Here is a 16,312-nt window from a genome sequence, read left to right as displayed (position 1 = left end):
TGTACCAGGTATTCCTACACTGGCAGGGCCCCAATTACGGTACAATCACAGTGCTTCTCAGTTTTGGGTGAAAAATGCAGTGTTTTGGAGTTTAGCAGTTTTAGTAACGCCACTTTAATAAAAGCAAGAGTGTGTGAGAGAGAGAGAGAGAGAGAGAGAGAAAATGGAGGAGGAAATGATAGAGTGCCTTGGGGACCAAATGAGAGCAAGAGAGAGAAAAGATGACGACCGTTAGCTGTGTGATGGATCTAATGAATAGGCGGTTGAAGGCGCAACCGCCTCACCTTAACCTGATGGCCGGTCACCTTGGACACCGTACGACACTACAGCGGATAACGGCCCGCTTCGATAGGCCGGGCATTTGCGCATGTGGTGCGTGTGCTTCCTGAGTGCCGATTAGTCTGCGCCGTCGAGGCCCCTCCCACTAGTTGAGGTGACATTCGAACCACTCGGTATGGACCTCATCGGGCTGTTAGACCGCAGTGCTCGTGGGTATTGTTTCGCATTAGTCCTAATGGGCAACCCGATACCCCAAAGGAGTGCCCCTGTGCAGTATTACGGCCAGAAATGCGGTGCAGCAACTGTTTTGGGGTCGTCTGCCGAGGTGGGATTCCAAAGGAAATCCCGACCGACCAAAGCACTTCCTTTATGTCACACACACTTCGAGAACTCTACGAATTACTGGGAATCCGCTCAATTCGGACCAGCGATTACTATCTTCAGTCCGACGGTCTGGTGGAGCCCTTTAATAAGATGCTGAAGAACATGATTCAGAAGTATGTTCACGATGATAGCCGTAATTGGGACAAGTAGTTGGACCCCCCGCTGTTTGCGGTGTGGGAGGTTCCCCAGGCCTCCGCAGGATTTTCTCCCTTTGAACTCCTTTGTGGCAGCGCCGAGCAGGGTGTGCTAGACCTAATTAAGGAAAACTGGGAGGAAGGGCCGAGCACCAGAAAGACAGAAGGAGATAGGAGAGAGAGAGAGAGAGAGAGACAGAAAGATAGAGAGAGATAGAGAGAGAGAGAGAGAGAGAGAGAGAGACAGAGAGAGAGAGAGAGAGAGAGAGAGAGAGACTAACAGACAGGGAAAGAGAGAAGTGATGGATAGAAAAAGAGTCAAGAGACAGAGGATAAATAAACAGAAAGTAAAATAAATAGAGAAAGAGAGAGAGAGAGAGAGAGAGAGACGGGGAATGAGAAATGACATGGCCCTAATTACGGTCCAATCACAGTGCTTCTCAGTTACCGAATTCGGGTGAAGATGCAATGTTTTGGAGTTTAGCTGTTTTAGTAACGCCACTTTAATAAGAGCAAGAGTGAGAGAGAGAGAGAGAAAGAATGGATGAGGAAATGATAGAGTGCCTGGGGGACCAAATTAGAGCAAGACAGAGAAAAGATGACGACCATTAGCTGTGTGATGGATCTAATGACCGTCTGAATACATGTAAACGGAGAGAGGATAAGAGGCGAATCAGGGAGAGTGAGAGAGAAATTGTTTAGATTTTAAAAAAACCCTTTATTCACATATTTACATATTATTTTCAGTAAATACCTCCAGCCACATGAGTTGATAAAAAAAAACACTTCAACAACAACAACAACAGCAACAGCAACAACAACAACAATAAAACAAAGACATAAAACAAAAGGGAAGGAATATAAAAAAGAAACAAAGGGCATATGATTCTGAGGAAATCATTTAAGCAACAATTACCTTTTTGCTGTCTATTTAAAAGTGGGTCTAAAAAAAGGAATTTCCTCCATTACATTAAATTAATTAAATAATTAAACATGCAAAAACAGTCCTTCTTAAACATTGCTTATGTAACATAGGTTCAATGTCGAGTAAATGCAACATGCCAGATTTTGAGTTACGCTGTCCGATCCCCCTGTGCACATTAAAAGGCCGACAAAGACCCCTATTGATCTTGAGTAACTCTCAATGCCCTGATACAAAACCTTGATCGAGACCGAAGTTTTCCAAAGTTTCCATACATATCGATGCTCCACCCTATCAAACACCTTTTGCTGGTCTAAATAAATGAGACCAGAGAAGGCACAAACGGCTAAATACAGTGAACCAGAAATGTCCAAAATGTCCCTTGACTGGCCAAGGGGGCGAGGTCAAGCCGCCGCCGCAGACAGGCGGTGCAGGCTCCCACCTAGGGGCAGCTCAGCTGCTGCGGATCGGGCGAATCAGTGCAGGGGCTCTGTGGATTTCTCCGATCCAGGACCAGGAAGTAATTTAGGGTTTGTTGTCCCCACAGTTAGGGACGGCGTGCTTGTGGGACATGGTGCGGACCGGGCAAGACGAGCGCTCTACCTAACACTCCGGACACAGTACGGCAGGAGCGCACCTAAGTGTCGATCTAGTGGACTATTTCCCTGTTTGCTTGCAAGCCTTTGAGTTGTCCATTTGGCCCACGAGCCATATTTTGTTTCAACCTTTAAATAAATACATGCCAACCGGTGCTGTTTTGCCTCCACCCGCCTCCTCTCTCTCATTCCATGGCCTTGGGCCAGAACACACCTCCACATGTCCCTAATCAGTAATATATTGTCAAGGATGGTCTGGTCCGGATGAATGACCTCTGCCATTACCTTCTTCAGTCTTTTTGCCAGCACAGTGGTTTGTTCTCTGTGCAGAGCAGAAATATTGGCCGCCAGTTCTTTATTACTCGGAGGTTACCTTTTTTCGGTAAAAGGGTTAAAACCGCCCTCATGCGGCTCAGTGGTAAACATATTTAATTAAAACTGTGGTTGGACTGGGTGGGGTATACTCCAAAGAAGCACCATCTGTGGTTCCAGGGGATGGGCCATGCCACCACGGTCCTCCCGTTCATGCAAACCCAGCAGTTACAGGATGTGGCCCGTCGGTGGCTGCACCGAGAGGTTCATACACTGGACCACGTCATCGACCTCGTGGTCATGGAGCAGCTCCTCGTGGAGCTTCCGGCCTGGACCGCCAACTGGGTGCCGTGCTATCGACCTGCCACCCTGCATGACGCCGTCACCCTCGCCGAGGACCACGCTGAGGTCTACGGGCAGATCTCAGCCTACCACCAGTAGCCACTGAGGGGCTTGGGCCCGGGACCGCCGAGGTAACCAGCAAGACCCAAACCCGTGCCAGTACCCAGGACGTCTGGGCCAGCCAGGAGTCAAGCCGCGTCGGCAGCCCGGGAAAGACCCTTTTCTCATACCCTGGTCCATTTCCCATCGGCGTCCCATTGTGTGCATGGGGATATACACACATAGCCGATGGTCCAGCTTGAAATTTGTGACAAGGGGAAAAAGCATAAGGTGAAGGCTGTAGTAAGTTCCCACCTGTCGCACTCCCTGATTTTGGGCATGTATTGGCCAGGGTTTGACGCTTTTATCAGGGAAGCTGGGGGAGTGGGCTTATGGTCGGTAGGGAGATATGAGTGTTGCATGAAGCATGGTGATGCGGCCAGGTAAGCCGTGACGGGTCCGGGAGCAAGGTAATCCCAAGTGGGATCTTCTCTGGTCCCATTGGCCTTCCCCATGGACGATTTTTCGCAGTCGCGAGACTTGTGCGTGGCATTTGAGCGGGTAGCTAAAATGGATGATGTGTTTCTGTGCCCAGAGGCTGTGCTCACTCACCCATACTTTTTGATGGTTAAGGACAGGTTGTATAGAATGAACCGTAACACTCAGTCAACGACTCGGTCTGGACCTCATTGGGCCGTTAGCCGAAGCAGTGCCCCTGCGCAGTATTATGGCAAGAAATGTCGCTCACGCACTGTTCAGGTCGTCTGCCGAGTCAGGATTCCGAAGGAAGTCCTGACCGACCAAAGCACTTCCTTTATGTCACGCACACTTTGTGAACTTTACAAATGACTGGGAATCCGTTCAATTCGAACCAGCGTTTACCATCTTCAGACCGATGGTCTGGTGGAGCGCTTTAATAAAACGCTGAAGATCATGATTCGGAAGTATATTCACGACGATAGCCGTAATTGGGACAAGTAGTTGGACCTACTGTAGTTTGCGGTCCTTTTCGGAGCGAGCGGGGCGTGCTAGACCTAATTAAGGAAAACTGGAGGAAGGGCCTAGCATCAGTAAGAATGAGGTACAATACGTTATGGACCTGAGGGCAAATTACATGTGCTGGGGCGGCTGGAGAATTTGCTCCAGGCTCAGGAACGTCAGCGCCATGTACAATATATGACAGGGGGCTCAGCTAAGACAAGTCACAGAGGGAGACAATGTTCCAGGAGAGGTTTATGTTGCTCCCTAGGTCCAAGGGCCTTTTGGTCTGACAGATTGGGGGCAACGAAGATTTTATCGCCTGAACTCCTTAAACGAATGGAGGGAGGGGGTTGTCCGTAACTCTCGCCACGGCAGTCATTGTGCAGGATTAGTTGAGGCAGGTGGCCGATCGTACAGCGTCCCTGTTAGTGACCATCTCTTCCCAGAGCTGAGCCCGGATGCATCACTTCTCTGATGTTTTCTCCTCCTTGCCAGGCCTCACATCCCTCATACACCACCATCTGGAGACGACTCCAGGGATAAAGTTTTGCTCTCGGCTGTATCGCCTGCCCGAAGATAAACGCAAGATGTAGGCGGAATTAGAGGCCATGGGGTGATACAGGAGTCTATGAGTGACTCCAATGGCCCATGTTTTAGTAACGCCACTTTAATAAGAGCAAGAGTGAGAGAGAGAGAGAGAGAGAAAGAATGGATGAGGAAATGCCCAATGGGTCGGTCCGGACTATGGAAAGGTGAGTGCGGTCTCAAAATTTGATGCCTAGATGATGTCCCTGTTCAACAAACTTCTTGAACGGTTGGGTATCACTTGTTTTTGGATTTAACCAAGGGCTACCTTTGTCCAAGGAAAAGTTGCGTTATCCACTCCGTTTGGGTTGTACCACTTTCGCACATTTCCATTAGGGTTGTTCGGTGCCCCAGACACTGTTCAGAGACTCAAGGACTGGGTCCTGCGTCCGCATGTAGAATACGCAGCGGCATACCTAGGTGATGTAATTATTCACAGCGACACCTAGGAGGGGCATATGCAGCATGCAAGTGCAGTGCTTGAGTGCAGAGGGAGGTTTGGTACAGTATCGGGAGTACCACTTGGGTGAAGGCCTGGTCCAACCCCAGCAAGATAAAACCTCTGTGGTTGCGAACACGCCGAGACCCAAGGCCAAGAAGGAGGTGTCGCAGTTCTTGGCGCTTGCTGGCTACTATTGGAGGTTTGTACCCAACTTGTTGTAGCTAACCAGCCCGTTGTCTGATTCAACTCGAAAGGTGCTCCAGACCCGATCCAGTGGTCGGAGAAGTGCCAGCAGTAAAATCAAATGAAACTGAAGTAAAATCAGGGCTCGACAGACGTCCAGGAGCCAGCCATAGCGCCAGGGGCATTCTGCCCACACCCTGATTAACCCATTATAACTATTGTTTATTGTTTGGCCAGCATGCCCCTCAGTTTAATTATTAATTGACAGCCCACACGACTCACAGCACCGATATACGCACACCAAACAGCGTTGAACTGGACTTAGCTGTCTGCCACCTCCTTCCCACCCTGCGTAGTGGCCACCCGGCGACAGCAGTGTTTTGCTCTTTAGCACTTTTAGTAACGGCCCTTTAATAACAGCCAGAGAGAGAGAGAGAGAGCGAGGGAGAGAGAGAGAGAGAGAGAATGGAGGAGGAAATGATAGAGTGCCTTGGGGACCAAATGAGAGCGAGAGAGAGAAAAGATGACGACCATTAGGTGTGTGATGGATCTAATGACCATCTGAATACATGTAAACGGAGAGAGGATAACGGGCAACGGAGGGAGGGAGGGAGGGGGGGAGAAAATCATTTGGTCGGAAATGAACGCTGAGGGGTTAATGGCGACAAGCTGAGAGGTGTCAAAACCAAAAGATATTGATCAATAACTCCTTGGTAATATGACAAACAGGGTGATGGGAACCAGGGGGAGGGAGAGAGGGAAGGAAGGAGGGGGTAGAATAATTTTAGGGTGACCCTGCTGCTGACAGGGTCACCCTAAGCAAGCGCTAGCATCTCCACTCCCCAGAGTATCATGGAAAAGGAAGGAACTCCGGGACATTATCACCTCCATCTTAGCATGTTTGAAAAAAAAAATTATATATATTAAATTATATATATATATATATATATATATATATATATATATAAAATTACAACAACAACAATAATATAATAATAATAATAATAATAATGGAGGTGGCACTGTGGGGTGATAGCCGCTATCCATTATGACTAAATTGAACTGTCAAGCCGCTCGCTGTCGTTTGGCGGCAGACGGGATGCGAGCGAGAATTATGGGATGTTACAACGAGGCGATCACGGCGTGCAGCGGGGGAATGTTCCGGCAAATTAACTCCCGATGGAGGTGGAGATGATGTTAGGGCCTGTCGGATGGAGGGAGGGAAGCATGGAGGGATGGGGGATAAACAGGGTTGAGGAAAGCAGAGGGGGAACAAAGATGGTGTGTTGGAGATGATCCAACGTGTTTTCTTTAAACGACGCTGGTAAAAAAAAAATGTTTTGTCAGTGGATGAGCTTTGATCCTAGCGATCAAATAAGTAGGTATAAAAATAAATATTAAACCTCCGTAAAAGATATAGAAAGTAAATTCAAATCAATAGATATCAGAATCACAAATAAAATAATATATTTAAAGCATTATATACATTAAGAAAATATCATTTCAAATGTTGAAAACATTATTTTTAAATAAATATATGGATGGGTGAAATAATTCAACTTTTTAAATGCATTTTCTGTAAGTCGATTTCATTTGCAAATTATCAAAAATATTGTTTTTAAATTTATTATTTTGGGGATAATTCTTCTTTAAAATGGTAAAATATTTTATCAGGTTGTGCAAAATGTTATTACAACAAGGAGAAAACACATATATTAATATATAAATACCTCAAGTCCTATTCTGAGAGACACATACAGTATAGGATCACACTTCAGATGCTGATACAGTTAAAAAATAAACAAGCCTGCAACTTGTTTGTTTTTTCCTGTGTGTGTGTGTGTGTGTGTGTGTGTGTGTGTGTGTGTGTGTGTGTGTGTGTGTGTGTGTGTGTGTGTGTGTTAGCAACCACATGTGCCATACGCACACACACACAGCCCCCTGTCCCCTCCACACTCAGTTTCTATCCACTCACTTAAATATTTATAAAGATTCCTATTATTGTATTAACTATTTATTGATTTATAATTTAAAAGATTTATACTGGGCCATTAGAACCTGCCGGGAGAACGACTTTCACCTGGAAGCGGGAGACGTCCGCCGCCATTTACTGTCTGTTAATGTCAAATCTGAGCCTGGGAGCAAGGGATTGAGGGAGAGAGGGAGGGAAGGAGGGATGGAGGGAAGGAAAGAAAGAGTGGAAGGATGGAGCATGGTCACGCTCCGAAGAGAATGTATCGCCTGTCTCCATTGCTTATCGATTCACACCCAAACACTAAGGGCTTTTTCTTTTTTTTCTTTTTTGTTTCTTACATACCGTATATATTTATTTTTGTGTGATTTACATCCCAAAAATCTGACAAAGAAATGTTTAAAAGCATTATGTGGAGAAATTTACCTCCTTTTTTTTAACAGAGGGGGGGGAATGCCTTTTCAGAAATATCCATATCTGTGATACCTAAAACAAAGCTCCTAAATTAAAACCACTGTGCCACTCTTAGATTAAATTTTTTTTTTATAGAGATTTAAAAAAAACACCTCAACTGCTCAGACGCATTTTTACTTCATTTCCATACTGGTGTTTGGACTGTGTGACTAAACAACTGTTCAGAAGTTTTCCGGTAAATGGAAAGTAGAATGAAAAAAAAGGAAAATCTGGGTCAGACACTCATGCATGTATGTTAGAAAAAACACTCTTTACAAACAAAGACTGTTCATAGATGAAAACCAGCAAAAAGCAGAGTTAAGTAGTTAATATGAATGAAGGAAGTGAGCAATTTGTTCTCTGGTTTAGAGAGGGAGTGGGAGGGCGAGAGGGTGGGAGCGAGGTGGAGTAGACAGAGGACTGCGACATACCCATCATGATTCACGGTTTGCATCAAGAGATGGAGGACGGGTATGAAAGGAAGGACTGTGGTGGTCAGTGGGAGGAACGGTGGTGGCTGGGTCAGGAAGTGTAGAGTGAGAGAGTGGAAGAGGAAATGACGGGGACAAAATTAGTGCAAGAAAGAAAAGATGATGACCATCTGAATACATGTAGAAAGGAGAGAGGTGAGGGAGGGGTTTTTTTTTATTCGCATTTCAATAGATACCACAACCAGATTCAAACCACGTGAGGCAATGAAATATGCTTAAACAACAACGACAACAATAACACAACAAAAGCAATACAACAACTTGGAGATCTGGAATGTGTGGGGGGAGAGAGAGACAGCAAGAGAGGGGGAAAGAGAATGAGAGAGAGGGGAAAGGATAGAGAGAGAGATAAAGAAAAATGGGAAATAGAGATGAATAGAGAAAGAGAAAGGGAGAGACAGAAAGTGAGAGAGCGGTGGAGGTGAGAGACAAAGAAATGAGTGAGCGAGGGCAGGGGAGAGAGAGTGGAATAGATGGAGCGGGAGGGAGAGAGAAAGAGACAAAGGGAGAGACGGAGACAAAAAGAGACAGATAGAGAGAGAGGGGGAGAGAGAGAGAAAGAGGAAGGGAGAGACAAAGAAAGATAGACAAAAAGAGAGATAAGAGAGGAGAGATACAGAAAAAGAGCGAGACAAAGACAGAGACATAGAGAAGAATCTAAATAGAGACGGAAATTAAGAGTAGCCATGCAAAAAGCAGGATAATGTGAAGCCAGTCGACCATTACTGTAAAATAACTCTCACCCCTTACTGACTTCATTTTAACTTCAAGTTACTCATAACAAAGAAACTCTATTTTTGTGAATTGAATACGGAGATCGCCGCCAGGGCCTGACAGTAACGGTTGCCCAGTTGCCCTGGGCAACCATATTCGGGCCTGTGGCCGATTCGCCTACTACGTGCCACCCAAGTGACGTGTTCAGGGACCTCCGGCACAGAGACCCAGACGACGGGGTTGTAGACACACCAGTTTATTGTGGGGAGAGGGCTAGTTGGAATAAGAACAGGAGCAGATGAAAATGTGTCATGACAAGGGCTCATCTCCTGAGTGTGTGTGGGGATGGAGGTTTTACCTGTTGCTCGTTAGACCAACCATTGAGCAACAGGTATGCAGCCACTCTGATCCTGGGCCCCAAATTACCTAGACCCAGGTCAGGTGTGGCTGCTCAAACCACACCATCCCCACACCACATATCCCTGACACTAAACTGAGACCAGGGAGAACACCTGGCCGAAGCCTACTCCCCCACCCTGCCTCCAAGCAGAGAACAAAAAAGATTTTAAAAAAGCCTCAAATACAGACTCTGAAACAGGGTTGCTTTACCTGAAAAGGACCGACTCGGACACAGGGTTCCTTTTCCTCGAATAATAAAACACCGGACTCTGAAACAGGGTTCCCATACCTTAAATGAACAAATGTCCAAAAACATTAGCTGTTCTCCTTCCAGGGGACCTGGTTCCCAGGAGCAGCACGGTCCACCGGCTTCCTTCACCCAGGGCGACGACACACTGCCCTCTCTCCCTTCCGGAGAATGGGGCCTCGGGCTGCTGTGATGGCTGGTGAAGGGATGGCCGGATTTGGCTGTTGCGGGGGCTAGATGGTTCCAGTGGTAGCTGCCGGGCGTAATTGGCTGGCCGCCTGTGGATACCCGTGGTGGTTGCTGCGGCTGCTTCTCCCCCGGTCCTCCCCAGGATACACTGGATGCTGCTGCTGCCAGTCGGGAAAGGGCTGCTGCTGTCTTCCCCGTGCCGAAGAGTCCTTCTTCTGGTGCCAGTTTCGCCTACCACAAGCCACTCAAGTGGCCTTTTCAGGGACCTCCGGCACAGAGACACAGACGATGGGGTTGTAGACACACAGTTTATTGTAGAGAGTGTGCTAGGTGGAATGAGTCCAGCAGCAGATGGACATGTGTCATGAAAAGGGCTCCTCTCCTCAGTGTGTGTGGGGATGGGGGTTTTACCTGTAGGTCGTTAGACCAACCAACGAGCAACAGGTATGCAGCCACACTAATCCCGGGCCCCCAATTAGCCAGACCCAGGTCAGGTGTGGCTGCTCAAACCACACCACCCCCACACCAATGGGCCATTGTTACCTATCGTGTCAATCATCTTCTGTTTCATTGTCACTTCATATTCGTATATCTCAGAGCAGCGAGAGGATTTCTGGAAGGCAACAAGTGTGTGCAGAATTCTTGGGAGCTCTTAGGAAGGGGCCCCCATGACCTCTAGATAGACAGACAGACAGACAGACCGACAGATAGTCAGATAGATAGATAGATAGATAGATAGATAGATAGATAGATAGATAGATAGATAGATAGATAGATAGATAGATAGATAGATAGATAGATAGATAGATAGATAGAACGATAGAACGATAGATAGATAGATAGATAGATAGATAGATAGAACAATAGAACGATAGAACGATAGATAGATAGATAGATAGATAGATAGATAGATAGATAGATAGATAGATAGATAGATAGATAGATAGATAGATAGATAGAAGAGGGGATGAGGAGGAGAGAGGGGGTTGAGGGGGCAGGAGTCTCTTCACCGGCTTTACACCCACGAAACATCACTTAGCCCGGATTGAGACTAACGCATGACACGCAGCCAACAGGGCAGACAAGCATGGCAGGGTTGAGAGAGCGAGAGAATGAGAGAGAGAGAGAGAGAAGACATGCGAGGTGGAGGATGGATGTGTGGCCATGCAGAGTGATGGACAGCAGGCTGATGGGAAGAGACAGATCTAATGGACTGTGAAGTGGAAGACTACGACCAGAGAGACCATCTGCCTGTCAGCTTCACTCAGCCTCTCGTTTTAGTCTATCTCTCTCTCTCTCTCTCTCTCTCTCTGTCTCTCTCTCTCTCTCTCTCTCTCTCTCTCTCTCTCTCTTTCTCTCTCTCTCTCCCTCTCTCCCTCTCCTCCACTCACTTTTCCACTGACTGGCACTGCATCTCTCTCACCGCTCACAGCACACCTGATTTATCGCAGAAGGCATGGGAAAGCCAGCGTTAATCTCATGGTCGACAAAGGTACAGTAGCTAAACCCAATACCCAAGATGAAATCCAACCAATAAAACCAACATAACCGATATAACCATGATAATCAATATAACAAGCATGACCAACATAACCATCATAACTATCATAACCAATATAACCATCATAAACAATATAACCAGCAAGACCATCATAACCGATACAACCTATTTATCTGACAAGACCGACTTAACCAACAACCATCATAACCAATACAACGATCATAAGCAGTATAACCAGCACAACTAACATAACTAATATAACCAGCAAGACCAATATAACCAATTCAACCATCATAATCAATGCAACCAGCAAGACCAGCATACAGTAACCAGCAAGGCCAACATAACCAATGTAACCATCAAAACCAATACTATCAGCACAACCAACATAACCAGCATGGCCAACATAACCAATACAACCAGCAAGACAATGATAACCAATACAGCCAGCACGACCAACATATCCACCACAACCAACAAAACCAAAACAACCATCATACAATATAACCAGCATGACCAACCATACAATACAACCATCAAAACCAATAGTGTATAACCAGCATGACCAACATAACCAATAAAACCATCATCACCAATATAATCAGCACGACCAACATAACCAATACAACCATCATAACCAGCACACTGAACATAACCAGTCGCCTTTACGCATTTGAAATGGATTACACTATACTGATTAGACCAATCTAATTATACACCCAACCATCATAATCAATCACAACCAGCACGACCAACATAACCAGGACAACCAACATACTAACGTCATAACCAATATAACCAGCAAGACTATCACAACCAATACAACCATCATAACCAATACAATCAACATCCGATGAACCGATCAACATATCCAGCATGACCAACATAATCAATACAACCATCATCACCAATATAACCAGCACGACCAACATAACCAGTACAACCAATATACCCAACACAACCATCATAACTAATATACCCAATACAACCATCAATACAAACATCACCAGCACACCCAACAAATTCAATACAACCATCATAACCCGCACACCCAACATAACCAGTCGTTTTTACGCCTTTGAGACGGATTCGACTATACCGATGACAACCCACCAACCAGTAGCAAATGATATTGCCTGTGTCTTCATCTTCTGTCAACTATCAAACTGTTAGATAATGAAAGACGTTAAATTCACTGAACCTGCCAAATGTTTATTACCTGGTCAGACTATGTAATTATGGAAAAAAGTATTCTTCTGTATTTTGTTTTTCTTCTAACTCTTTCTACAAGACTGTAGCCTGTTTTAATTCTATTTGTCAGCACAGCAACGCACCAATCCTCATCAAGACAAATTACTTGTATTTGAAAATGTAGCTGATTCTGACACAGCATTTACATAATGGCTAACAGCAACTGTTACTTACAAATAATTACTGCTTTTCTTTTCATATTGAATCAGGCATAAAATCAAGTTTTAAAGATATAAAAAAGGCTTTCGTTGGTCAATGGAGAGGGTGGTTACATGAATAGATACTGTCATGGACAATAGATAATATATAGAGATATCGATATAGACATAGATATAAAAGATATATATATATATATATATATTACAATATTACACCTGTTATTTCAATATAATACATCAAATCATCACCCTTGCCCCATTGACGATACAAGGACCTCCCCAAGTGCTGTAACATGATCCAACCTCTACTGCCCCAAACTGTAACTTCATGTTTGACCCTAAACTAAACAATCAATCGCTTATAGAGCCGAACTTTTAGATGGGCGTACGCACGCACACACACACACACACACACACACACACACACACAGACACACACACACACACAGGGTCTGATTGGTGGATGCTGGGCCCCACTCACATGTCATAGTGATTTGATCTGCAGTCGGTGACCAAGTCCAGAGCAAGATCCCACCACCATCATTACACACACGCACGCACGCATGCATGCATGCACGCACGCACACATGCAGGCACGCTCGCACGCAGGCACGCACACTCCAATCTTCAGCATCCTTTTCCCCAAAGTTCAAATCAGAACTGTACAATTAAATTGCTTTAACTGAAAATTGTGTGGACCTTTCAATTTTTTTCAACTGTTCAGAGATTATGAAAGGTTGATGTAAGTTTATATGTTGATATCTATTCTTCTATCCATAGAGATGTCAAGAGATGATTATTATTATTCCAATAATAAAACAATAATAATAATAATAATAATAATACTAACAACAACAATAATAATAATATTATGAATAATAATAATAATAATAATAATAACAATAATAATAATCATCATCATCATCATCATAATCATCATAATCATCATCAAAATAATAACTATAACATGTAGAATTCACATTAGAGCAGATCATTTATAAAAAAACCCTTCTATAAATAATTAAATTGTATGTGTTGTAATCACAAGACCAGTAAACAATACCTCCATGACCTATCAGTATTATATTGTACAAGTCCATGTAATACAATAATATAACAGTATATAGTATATTCTTATTATATACTTTAGGGTTTATACTAGATTACTATATATAATATACACTATACTATTATATAGTAGTTTTATTTACACCAAATAATATTGAGACCAGGAAAACATGGGAACACTATTCCATCAATCTGGCTCTTCTCCCACTCATCCATCCATCCATCCATCCATCCATCCATCCATCCATCCATCCAACCATCCATCCATCCATCCATCCATCCATTAGCGCATCCACACCCACACCCAATATCTCCATCACTCCGTGGGTTCATTTGAAGATGCCTTTGTTGAGCTCTTAATCACCCCTCTCTGCCTTCTGTTCTCCCTCTCAATCGCTCGCTCTCGCCTTCGCTCTTTTCCTCTGCAGGACCAGAGCCGGGGTAGAAACCAACCAAACTGCTTCTTAATTTTCCCTGACAGCCTCCTTTAAACACGCAGGCCCCAAATCCATGATCTAATTGAAAGCACATTCCTATTCCAAACAAATTAAGCACAATTAAGGCGTGTGAGTTATGAGTGTCTATGGGCGCGCGATGTTCCGCTGCCGATCAAAGTCCCCGCGCCGCTCCGCCTTAATTGGCTCATTAAGCGCTACGGCCTCCATAAATACAGGGCCTGCTCGTTTCATTTGGGAATTACAGTACACTAAAAGACGCCCCCCTTAAACTAATCGCTTCCACATTTTCAATAAAAGGTTCATCTGTTTTTCGGTAAGGAAACAAAATGAGATCCCACCGCCCCCCTCCCCCATCCCACTCCCAACCTCCATTTCTGCAGCTTAATTTAATACAGAAGTGTGTGTTTACTGTCGGATTTCTGAGTTTGGAGGCCCGTGGCCAACATTTTGTTTACCGTTTAAGGTTTATCAGATAGAATGTTGGGTTTATTGTACATCACCGTTTCCATCTTAAGTTCATCTTTCTGGTTCTGGTTCACTGTTTATTTCATAAGTTGCTGTATAGGACGGGATGTTTTATTTTGACCATTTATTTTTATTTGGAATTTTTTATTTATTTTCCATCTTTTTCATTTGTATCTTTTTTTCTGTTATTTTTTAGCTTATATACAATAGTGAATATTACCATATTTTATTGTGTACAGTTAACTGCTAGGTTTATTGTATATTTTCCAAACGTTCCATATATTGCCATTTTTATTGTTCATATTTATATTGTTGTGCTTTATTTTAATTTTGCTACCATGTTGATGTGAGCTTTTGAGACACTGCAATTTCCCTCCGGGAATAAATTAAGTATCTATCTACAGTATCAGTCCATCCATCCATCCATGCTCTTCAAAGGGCAGAGCCCCCGCAAGGCAGCTGGACCAGATGCTGTCTCCCCCTCCAAGCTGAAACACTGTGCAGACCAACTGTCTCCGGTGTTCATGGACATTTTTAACACCTCACTGGAGGCCTGCAGGGTGCTAGCCTGCTTCAAAGCCTCCACCACCATCCCTGTCCCCGAAAAGCCAAGCATCATAGGTCTTAATGACTACAGACCTGTCACTCTGACCTCTGTGGTGATGAAGACTTTTGAACGCCTTATGCTTTGTCACCTCAAGTCCACCACCAACCCCCTCTTCCACCCACTGCAGTTCACCTACAGATCCAACCGGTGTGTAGGCAACGCTGTCACCATGCCTCTCCACTTCATCCTCCATCCCCCAGACTCTCTACTACTGGCACCTAAGCCAGGATCCTGTTTGCGTACTTCAGCTCCGTATTCAACACCATCAGCCCGGCTCTTCCGCAGTTCAAGCTCCTCCAGCTGAGCGTTGAGGCTGCTTCTCCAAACACTGTCTCTCAACAACACATTTCCAACACAAGCTCCTGGAGTTTTTTAGACACTACCACCCTTATCGGACTCATCTCTGAGGCTTCCTGGTGCAGCCAGAACAATCTGGAGCTCAACGTTCTGACAGTTGAGATGGTGGTGGACTTCAGGAGAAGGCCAGTCCCGCCTCCGCCCCCCCACCCTGTGCAACTACCCCGGTCGACACTGTGGAGTCCTTCCAGCACCACATATGAAAGGGACCTCAAATGGGAGCTAAACATCAGCCCTCTCATCAAGAAGGCCCAGCAGAGGATGTCCTGTACTGACCCGAATATAAGACTCTTTTTTTCTGGAAATAAAAGGGGGTCGTCTTATATTTGGGGTCTCAAGTTTTAAATGTCAATATACTGTAGAATAATATAAAATAAAACTTGTGCAATAGGAGTAGCGTTTCAATCCATTTCCGCACACATTCCCTACAACTGCCGAACAACGCCGACACCATCGTTCTCGTCCGAGCCACCGCTCGCTCTTCATTGCTGTTGAAGTTCACTGGGAACCAAACAGTTGATTTAAAAGAAGTAGGTGGGTCTTTAGGCTCCTGTGTGCACTCGCCATAGTGTGTGAACTCGTGCTTGTGAAATTTGGTTCCGCATTACGTTCATCAATCTTTGCACATAGGCTACCTCATATCAAAAAGTCCAAAAATGAGTCTTGAAAAAAGGGTGGTCATCTTACAATCAGGGGTATATTCGGGTGAATACGGTACTACCTGCTGCAGCTGAATAAATTCAACCTGCCACAGACAATGTGGTGCACTTTTACACCACCATC

The sequence above is a fragment of the Zeus faber genome, assembly GCF_960531495.2.
Source record: "Zeus faber genome assembly, chromosome: 15".
NCBI classification, from domain to species: Eukaryota; Metazoa; Chordata; class Actinopteri; order Zeiformes; family Zeidae; genus Zeus; species Zeus faber.
The sequence above is the reverse complement of the archived record's forward strand: the minus strand, read 5'-3'. Positions refer to the sequence as shown.